Raw genomic sequence first — 11,169 nt, forward strand, 5'->3', positions numbered from 1 at the left:
TTGTTGACAATGCTACTCCTAATCAAACCAAGATCAAGGCTGCTAGATGGCTAAATTAGTTATTGTTATTAGCTAATTTAGGCTTGGGCAATTATTTTTAAGTCTTGCCACTTTCTCTCTGTTAATTTATGATAAACATAATTTACCATATTGAGAAAAATCCTTGTTATTTTGAAAAATCGATCATCTGCATTGGCAGTAAAGGCCTATTTTTATTTTTACCAAATTAAAATGTTCTCTGACAACGTGTGTGTGTGTACTATTCAGATTTGACATTTTGACTGTGATTTATAAATTGAGTGATTTGAAGAGGACAGTTAGTAGCTTATAATATCGAAGGGTTTTCATAAATGGTGTTATGACGAAGCTCAGCCGTGGCTGTTGCCTGAAGACAGGAAGAGAATTAAATCAACCTAAGGTTCTTCATTCAATAAAATCACAGCAACTATAATGGCAGAAAAGAGAGCTTTTACCACAGGCATAATGAACTACTACAAATGTAAACCACTGTGAACTTAAAACTAATTGTTTAAAAAAAAATTGAAAACATCAATGATACCGTTCCAAAATTGTAACATTTTTATTTGACCCCGGTGGTTTGATTTGATTTCCTGTTTCCTGTTGCCAGCTGCATACGGCGTTAGTCCAAGTGTTGGGGGTTATGTTAGAGGCATATCATTCCATTGGCTAAGTTTAAACACATAATGAAGAAATCAGCGACATCTATGTTAAAAAGTGAAATGGCATCCTGCTATTCCCTATATAATGTACAACTTTTGACCAGGGCCCAAATTGCACTATACAGTGAGCTCCAAAAGTATTGGGACAGTCACACATTGTTTTTGGTTATTTTGTCTCTGTACTCCAGCACTTTGGATTTGAAATGATACAATGACTATGTGGTTAAAGTGCAGCTTTAATTTGATGGTATTTTCCTCCATATCAGGTGAACGGTTTAGAAATTACAGCACTTTTTGTACATAGTCCCTCCATTTTAGGGTACCAAAAATATTGGGACATCCATTTGTCTATTAAAGTAGTAAAAAGTTTAATATTTGGTCCCGTATTCCTACCACTCAATGACTACATCAAGCTTGTGACTACAAACTTGTTGGATGCATTTGCTGTTTGTTTCGGTTGTGTTTCAGATTATTTTGTGCCCAATAGAAATTAATGGTAAATAATGTATTGTGTCATTTTGGAGTCACTTTTATTGTAAATAAGAATTGAATATGTTTCTAAATTACACACACACTCATTTGTAAATGTGTCTAACTTTCTCACTCATTATTATTCACGATTCATTCAGGTTTATCCGTAATCATGGTAGCATCCACATTAATGTAGAAGTGTTGTATGAACGTTCTATTCTTATTTACAATAAAAATGTCTGCTATCCATACCCACACATACAGTCATAGATGGCCCTAAGCAGTCAGAGCTGGCCCTAAGCAGTCAGAGCTGGTCCTAGTGTTTTGGGGGCCCTAAGCAGTCAGAGCTGGCCCTAGTGTTTTGGGGGCCCTAAGCAGTCAGAGCTGGCCCTAGTGTTTTGGGGGCCCTAAGCAGTCAGAGCTGGCCCTAGTGTTTTGTGGGCCCTAAGCAGTCAGAGCTGGTCCTAGTGTTTTGGGGGCCCTAAGCAGTCAGAGCTGGTCCTAGTGTTTTGTGGGCCCTAAGCAGTCAGAGCTGGTCCTAGTGTTTTGGGGGCCCTAAGCAGTCAGAGCTGGTCCTAGTGTTTTGTGGGCCCTAAGCAGTCAGAGCTAGTCCTAGCGTTCTGGGGGCCCTAAGCACCACCCACCTCTCGAGCAAAACATTTTAGTGGACCCCCTCTTGACACTGGAGATAAAAATATATATACTTTTTTTGTAAATTTCCGGAAATTCTACACATTGTGCCATGGGGCGGAGAGAAGATTGTACAATTATGTAACACATTTCCTGCAATTAAACACATTTGCTATAGGGTGGAGAATTTTTGGTTGTTGCCGTTTTTAATATATCTGGGTGACTAACAAAATCAATGGGGATCTCCCGGTCAGTAATTCGATTACTACAAGTTTAGGTAGTTGGCCTCTACACTCACTTATAAATGGGCTAATTGAGTGACTGACGTAAAAGAAAATTTGCTGGTGCACAACCACATTTCTAAATTGTATTCTACTTTTCTGTCAACAATAAATTGAGACCCCGACTGAGTTGATCCGCGGGCCCTGACATAAGGCATACAGGGGGCCCTTTTAGATGGCGGACAACTCCTTGGTCCTGCATCGAAGGCCTGCTTTAGGATGGTTTAAACCATGGCCTGCATCCATAATGCTGATCTAGGATCAGTTCCGTCTTTTAAATCATAATGAATACGATTATATGGACAGATGGGGGACCTAATCCTAGATCTGCACTCCTACACTGAGATGCTTTATGGGTACGGGCCCAGGTCCAGCACCACAGAACGGGGCAGCCGGCATCAACCATCTACTAACCTCTAGTGGCCCCGATGAGATCCTCAGATGGAGTTGACTCATCTGAAACAGGTTGGTCAATTTAACCGGCTGTATGATGGGAGTAAACATGTATTTCGTCCTGTAGCCATTAAGCAGTGGTGTGACAGACCAGATTACTGCATTATGTTTAACTGATGCTATCGATACTGAAACATTACTTTTCCATGCATCCATTTTGTTTTCACCTTTAGACCATGCCATACCAGGCCAGACCATGCCAAACCAGACCATACCAAGCCATACCAGGCCAGACCATGTCATACCATACCAAGCCATACCAGGCCAAACCAGACCATACCAAGCCATACCAGGCCATGCCATACCAGGCCAGACCATGCCAAACCAGACCATACCAGGCCAGACCAGGCCATAACCTCAGTAGGCTGCTCATACCGTGCCATCAGTGGCCTGTCCTGGTCCTGACAGTTGGTGGACTGAGGCCATATGGACATCATGTCCCTTCGATGACTGACTGACTGACTGACTGACTCATGCCACTGTTACTGTGTATGCGTCACAAATGGCACCCTATTCCTTATGTAGGCCCTGGTCAAAAGTAGTGCACTACGTAGGGAATAGGGTGGCATTTGTGACACGGCCTGTTACAACACCATCGGACCAGTCTGCTCTCTGAGAAGGAGAGGGAAACCAGATCAGAGCAGCAGTCTGCTACAATATCTGTCATCTGTTCTAATGTGTTGTTCTCTTTTTACACAGTATCACTGTGCCGTTTGGTTTTGTGTTTTTTGTCTATTTAATTGTTAGCTGTGTGTGTAAAGTGTATTGGACTGCAATATGCCAGCCTACCCAGCTAGCATATAAATGTTCTGAGAACCATATGTTTCCTAGAGCTGGGTGGTGACATGGTTGTCCTATGGTTATTTTGCATTCAACCTTCCCACAGTGATGCAGGATAGTTTGATTGGCTTTGGATCTTAGTTTGATTGGCTTTGGAAATTGACAAAATAAAGTTATTTCATTACTTTTTAATAGAACGTTTCCTAAACATTCAAACATGGTTACATTTAATGACATAATGTTTCAGGAACGTTCTCCAACTGGTTTGACATTGGGAATGTTCTGGAATAGTTCAGAGAACGTTTAAGAAACGGCGTTCTTCTGTGTGAATTTCAGTATTTCAACATAACGTTTCCTAAAGGCAGGGCCCGAACTCCAGGATAAATGGCCGGTCACATATGGGCTACCACAAAATTCTGTTATTTTATTAATTCATTTTTTCTTCCTGTTAAGCTACTGAATTTATCAACACTAAATATAACAATTATATTATTAATATTACATTCTTCTTCTTTTCTCAATCAACGCTAGCTATTCTCTCTTGGAATTTAAAAGGCCTTAATAGTCCTATTAAACCTTCCAGCGGTCTTGATATTCTAGCAAGAAACCATGTTTATATAGCCATGTTCCAAGAAACACACCTGTTTCAAAAGGACGCATATAAAGAACACAAAGTGGCAGCTTTTTCATCAGCCTTTAAAACACAACTAATGGTGTAATCATAATGATACATAAGAAACTCTAAATCATCATCTTGGGTAAAGAGGAAGACCAAGAAGTTAGAATCACTTTCCCTAAATGTTGTCTTTATTAATGTGTACAGTATGCTCAAATGCATATGATCCTATGTTTTTTTATTTTTTATTCTGTGAACAGTATATTGTTAGAATTAACTGTTAGAATTAACTGAATTCCATCTGTGTTTTGGAATGGGTTTGGCTTGGGAGAGAGAGAGAGAGAGAGAGAAGGAATGATTTCAACTATACTATTAAAAATATTTTTGGTGACTTGCAAACCTTACAGTTACAGATCATATAAGGAAATCAGTCAATTGAATTCATTAGGCCTTAATCTATGGATTTCATATGACTGGGCAGGGGCTCAGCCTTGGGTGGGCATGGGTGGGCCAGGGAGGGCATAGGGGAGCCAGGGGCGCAGCCTTGGGTGGGCCTGGGAGGGCATAGGGGAGCCAGGCGCAGCCTTGGGTGGGCCTGGGAGGGCATAGGGGACCCAGGTGCAGCCTTGGGTGGGCCAGGGAGGGCATAGGGGAGCCAGGGGCGCAGCCATGGGTGGGCCAGGGAGCGCATAGGGGAGCCAGGCGCAGCCAATCAGAATGAGTTTTTCCCCACGAAAGGTCTTTATTACCGACAGAAATGTTCCTCATTTTCATCAACTGTCCAGGTGGCTGGTCTCAGACGATCCTGCAGGTGTAGAAGCAGGATGTTGTGGTCCGGAGCTGGTGTGTTTACACGTGGTCTGCGGTTGTGAGGCCTGTTGGACATATGGGCAAATTCTCTAAAATGACATTGGAGGCAGCTAATGTTAGAGAAATGAACATTCAATTCTCTGGCAACAGCTCTGGTGGACATTTCTGCAGTTAACATGTCAATTGAACGCTCCCTCAAAACTTGAGTCATCTGTGGCATCGTGTTGTGTGACAAAACCTCACATTTTAGAGTGGCCTTTTATTGTCAGTCTGACAGGTCCGAGGTGGGTGCCTTTCCTGTGTGGGGCTCCCTGCCACATCTAACGCAGCCCCTGCACAGTTAACCTCGGTCTCCCCGGGAGCAATAAGCAAGCAGAGTTAGCATCCCATCCTCATCGCCAAATTGTGGTGTTAATTCTAACCAAAAGGAGATTGTTTTCTTCAAAACAACTTTATTATAAGATTTGCAAAAATGGAGCTGTCAACTATGCACTTCAACAGTTGTGCAGTTAAAGCCCAACGAACAGTATTGGTTCTCAGCTGTTTATAGAGAAGCACATCCTTTCTGTATACGTGGCAGTCAGCAGATAGTGTGTATAAGGTCATTAGTTGTCTGTGCAGATTTAAGATGGCACAAGGTTGATTGCCAGAGGTCTCGACCATCTAACTGCATTCACAACAGCAAACACTATAATGTGCTCCTTTCTGCAAGTTTCCATACATGTGTCACGTCTGCACCTCCCCTCCGGCGTACGACGTCGCCAGAATACTAACCACCGGTCCTTGGATTCATCATTACGCACACCTGGTACTCATCATTACACACACCTGTGAATCACACCTGGACTCCATTACCTTCATCATTTCCTCCCCTTTATATGTCACTCTCCCAGGTTCACTCACCAGTTGGTGTTGTTCTTGTGTATCGGCGTTCTGCCTTATGTTAGTGTCGTTTTATTGTTTTATTAAAACGTTTCACCTGCTTCCAACTCACCGCCCCATCATTACAACATGTGACTTCCTGTAGAAAATAAACCCACAGGATGTCACATGATGCGGTCGCACACAAACGGATCTTAGCTATACGCCCAGTCTTATGACTAAGTCACACAAAGATAAGTTTGTATCATGTTTAGAAGAGACTATTCTTTAAGCAGTAAAACACAGGATAGCATGACTAATTATGTAATTTTCCACGACAGTAGGCTCAGGATTTCTGGGTCTTTATGTTTTTGGTTGGATAGGTTTCTCACTTTCTTTCTTAGGTTTTTGCATTCTTCATCAAACTATTTATCATTGTTGTTAATTTTCTTAGGTTTTCTGCTTGAAATGTTTTGATTTGATAGGGAAGTTGAGGTCAAATATACTGTTGAGGTTTTCTACTGCCAAGTTTACACCTTCACTATTACAGTTGAATGTTTTGTCCAGGAAGTTGTCTAAAAGGGATTGAATTTGTTGTTGGCTAATTGTTTTTTGGTAGGTTTCCACACTACTTTCCTTCCATCTATAGCATTTCTTAATGTTACTCAGTTCCTTTGGCTTTGATGCCTCATGATTTAGTATTGCTCTGTTCAAGTAGACTGTGATTTCGCTGTGATCTGATAGGGGTGTCAGTGGGCTGACTGTGAACGCTCTGAGAGACTCTGGGTTGAGGTCAATGATAAAGTAGTCTACAGTACAGCAAAGAGATGAGTTATAGGTGTACCTACGAAGCCTACCATTGACTATGTACATATTCAGCATGCGACAGAGCTGCAGGAGTTGTTGTTGGTTATGTTGTCGTAGTTGTGTCTAGGGGGGCATGTGGGGGAGGGAATGCTGTCACGTCCAGGAAGGTATTTGTCCCCCTGTGTGCTGATGGTGTCAGGTTCTTGTCCAGTTCTGGCATATAGGTCGCCACAGACTAGTACATGTCCCTGGGCCTGGAAATGATTGATTTCCTCCTCCAGGATGGAGAAGCTGTCTTCATTAAAGTTTGGGGATTCTAGTGTGGGGATATACTGTAGGAAGCACACAGGAGGAAATTCTTCTCTGTTAAGATCATTTCCTTTTGAATTTCTAACCCAATGTTCCTGTTTTGATTCATTTAATAGAGTGAGTTAGTTCTGCTCTATGCCAAATTAGCATACCCCCTGAGTCCCTTCCCTGTTTCACACCTGGTAGTGTGGTGGATGGGACTACCAGCTCTCTGTAACCTAGAGGGCAACCAGTGGCTCCATCTCCTCTATATCATGTTTCTTGTAGGATGACAATGTCTATATTTCTGATTTCATTGGTGAAGTCCAGGTTCCTGCTCTTTAGGCCAAAGGCAATGACCTCGGGCTTGGGATATATCCCCAGGATGAGATAGTGAAGGCTTTGTGTTCCATAAAGTGTCCAAATATTGTTAGTCGTGTGGTTTGGCCTCAGACCAGTAAGTGTGAGCAGAGACTGTTGAGCATCTGGTAATCTCTCCTCTAGGTATCTTTCTGCCTGGAAAGCCCCATCAGGCCCCTGGAGATACAAGGGGCTATTGTTTTATTCATGCATGTTTGGTATCAAACACACAAAAAAACAAACAGATATGGGAGTAGAGACACGTTGTTAATTGTTAAGATGGATTTAGGCACCTGATGAGTGATTTAGCTACACTACCTTGCTATCTAAAATCTGCTGATCAAAACTAGCATATTACTGGAGACCGGGAGGGGGTCATTACATACGTACCTTTGAGAGAATACTTCAGCTTCATTCATCCTTTGTTTTTTTATACCCCGGTTAAATAACACTAATGTATGTTAGTGACAATATGATCATGTGCAGGAACGGTGCATTTTACACTAGTCACTTGTATGTAAACACAAACTGAATACGAGATTGAATGTTTTTTTTTTTTAAACATAAATGTATTTCTGTGGCAATCTTTTTAATCTACAGTGTATCTAGGGACAACAGGAAATGACAGAGACATTACATCTGTTAGATTTAAGGAATAATTATCTCCTTGATTAAATTTGACACAGTACATCTTCGCTAGCCTCAGACACCGTACACCAGGCTTTGCTCGAGTCAACAACAATACATTTTTTGGAAGGATGTCCTCGCGAGACTAGCCTCATAATTACCAGCCCAGTAATTACTTGTAACAGACTGATTACAGCCAAGCAGAGAACCATTCATGTAAGCTCGCGGGATCAGGCGGCTTGCGAGGCTTGATCTACCCTGAGGCTTGATCTACACGGAGGGAGACGCAGGTGACCTTGAGCTGAAATGCAGGGTCCCCCTACTGTAAATACAGTATCTACATAATGGCCTCCCTACTGTAAATACAGTATCTACATAATGGCCTCCCTACTGTAAATACAGTATCTATATAATGGCCTCCCTATTGTAAATACAGTATCTACATAATGGTCCCCCTACTGTAAATACAGTATCTACATAATGGCCTCCCTATTGTAAATACAGTATCTACATAATGGTCCCCCTACTGTAAATACAGTATCTACATAATGGTCCCCCTACTGTAAATACAGTATCTACATAATGGTCCCCCTACTGTAAATACAGTATCTATATAATGGTCCCCCTACTGTAAATACAGTATCTACATAATGGCCTCCCTACTGTAAATATAGTATCTACATAATGGTCCCCCTACTGTAAATACAGTATCTACATAATGGCCCCCCTACTGTAAATACAGTATCTACATAATGGTCCCCCTACTGTAAATACAGTATCTACATAATGGTCCCCCTACTGTAAATACAGTATCTACATAATGGTCCCCCTACTGTAAATACAGTATCTACATAATGGTCCCCCTACTGTAAATACAGTATCTACATAATGGTCCCCCTACTGTAAATACAGTATCTACATAATGGTCCCCCTACTGTAAATACAGTATCTACATAATGGTCCCCCTACTGTAAATACAGTATCTACATAATGGCCCCCCTACTGTAAATACAGTATCTACATAATGGCCCCCCTACTGTAAATACAGTATCTACATAATGGCCCCCCTACTGTAAATACAGTATCTACATAATGGTCCCCCTACTGTAAATACAGTATCTACATAATGGTCCCCCTACTGTAAATACAGTATCTACATAATGGTCCCCCTACTGTAAATACAGTATCTACATAATGGTCCCCCTACTGTAAATACAGTATCTACATAATGGTCCCCCTACTGTAAATACAGTATCTACATAATGGCCTCCCTAATGTAAATACAGTATCTACATAATTATAATACATAATTATATAATTATTACATAATTATAATAGAGTAGGGGGACAATATTTTTTATTTTTTTATTTCACCTTTATTTAACCAGGTAGGCCAGTTGAGAACAAGTTCTCATTTACAACTGCGACCTGGCCAAGATAAAGCAAAGCACTGTGACAACAACAACAACACAGAGTTACACATAAACAAACGTACAGTCAATAACACGATAGAAAAATATATGTACAGTGTGTGCAAATGTAGAAGAGTAGGGAGGTAGGCAATAAATAGGCCATAGAGACAAAATAATTACAATTTAGCAATTAACACTGGAGTGATAGATGTGCAGATAATGATGTGCAAATAGAGATACTGGGGTGCAAATGAGCAAGAGGATAAATAACAATATGGGGATGAGGTAGTTGGGTGGGCTATTTACAGATGGGCTGTGTACAGGTGCAATGATCGGTAAGCTGCTCTGACAGCTGATACTTAAAGTTAGTGAGGGAGATACAAGACTCCAGCTTCAGTCATTTTTGCAATTCGTTCCAGTCATTGGCAGCAGAGAACTGGAAGGAAAGGCGGCCAAAGGAAGTGTTGGCTTTGGGGATGACCTGTGAAATATACCTGCTGGAGCGCGTGCTACGGGTGGGTGTTGCTATGGTGACCAGTGAGCTGAGATAAGGCGGGGCTTTACCTAGTAAAGACTTATAGATGACCTGGAGCCAGTGGGTTTGGCGACGAATATGTAGTGAGGGCCAGCCAACAAGAGCATACAGGTCGCAGTGGTGGGTAGTATATGGGGCTTTGGTGACAAACATGATGGCACTGTGGTAGACTACATCCAGTTTGCTGAGTAGAGCTTTGGAGGCTATTTTGTAAATGACATCGCCAAAGTCAAGGATCGGTAGGATAGTCAGTTTTATGAAGGTATGTTTGGCAGCATGAGTGAAGGAGGCTTTGTTGTGAAATAGGAAGCCGATTCTAAATTTTATTTTGGATTGGAGATCCTTAATGTGAGTCTGGAAGGAGAGTTTACAGTCCAACCAGACACTTAGGTATTTGTCCACATATTCTAAGTCAGAACCGTCCAGAGGAGTAGTGCTAGTCGGGCGGGCCGGTGCAGGCAGCAATCGGTTGAAGAGCATGCACTTAGTTTTACTAGCATTTAAAAGCAGTTGGAGGTCACGGAAGGAGTGTTGTATGGCATTGAAGCTCGTTTGGAGGTTTATTAGCACAGTGTCCAAAGAAGGGCTAGATGTATACAGTATGGTGTCGTCTGCGTAGAGGTGGATCAGAGAATCACCAGCAGCAAGAGCGACATCGTTAATATAAACAGAGGAAAGAGTCGGCCCAAGAATTTAACCCTGTGGCACCCCCATAGAGACTGCCAGAGGTCCGGACAACAGGCCCTCCGATTTGACACACTGAACTCTATCTGAGAAGTAGTTGGTGAACCAGGCGAGGCAGTCATTTGAGAAGCCAAGGCTATTGAGTCTGCCGATAAGAATGCGGTGATTGACAGAGTCGAAAGCCTTGGTCAGGTCGATGAAGACGGCTGCACAGTACTGTCTTTTATCGATGGCGGTTGTGATATCGTTTAGGACCTTGAGCGTGGCTGTGGTGCACCCACGACCAGCTCGGAAACCAGATTGCATAGTGGAGAAGATGCGATGCGATTCGAAATGATCTGTTTGATATGTGATCTGTTTGTTAACTTGGCTTTTGAAGATTTTAGAAAGGCAGGGTAGGATGGATATAGTTCTACAACAGTTTGGGTCTAGAGAGTCTCCCCCTTTGAAGAGGGGGATGACCGTGGCAGCTTTCCAATCTTTGGGGATTTCAGACGATACGAAAGAGAGGTTGAACAGGCTAGTAATAGGGGTTGCAACAATTTCAGCTGATAATTTTAGAAAGAGAGGGTCCAGATTGTCTAGCCCAGCTGATTTGCAGGGATCCAGATTTTGCAGCTCTTTCAGAACATCAGCTGTCTGGATTTGGGTGAAGGAGAAGCGGGAAGGGGCTTGGGCAAGTTGCTGCAGGGGGTGCTGAGCTGTTGGCCGGGATAGGGGTAGCCAGGTGAAAATCATGGCCAGCCGTAGAAAAATGCTTATTGAAATGATCGATTATCGTAGATTTATCGGTGGTGACAGTGTTTCTTATTCTCCATGGACTTTACAGTGTCCCAAAACGTTTTGCTATTAGTGCTACAGGACGCAAATTTCT

This window comes from Salvelinus alpinus, chromosome 1 (assembly GCF_045679555.1).
Source record: "Salvelinus alpinus chromosome 1, SLU_Salpinus.1, whole genome shotgun sequence".
Taxonomy (NCBI): domain Eukaryota; kingdom Metazoa; phylum Chordata; class Actinopteri; order Salmoniformes; family Salmonidae; genus Salvelinus; species Salvelinus alpinus.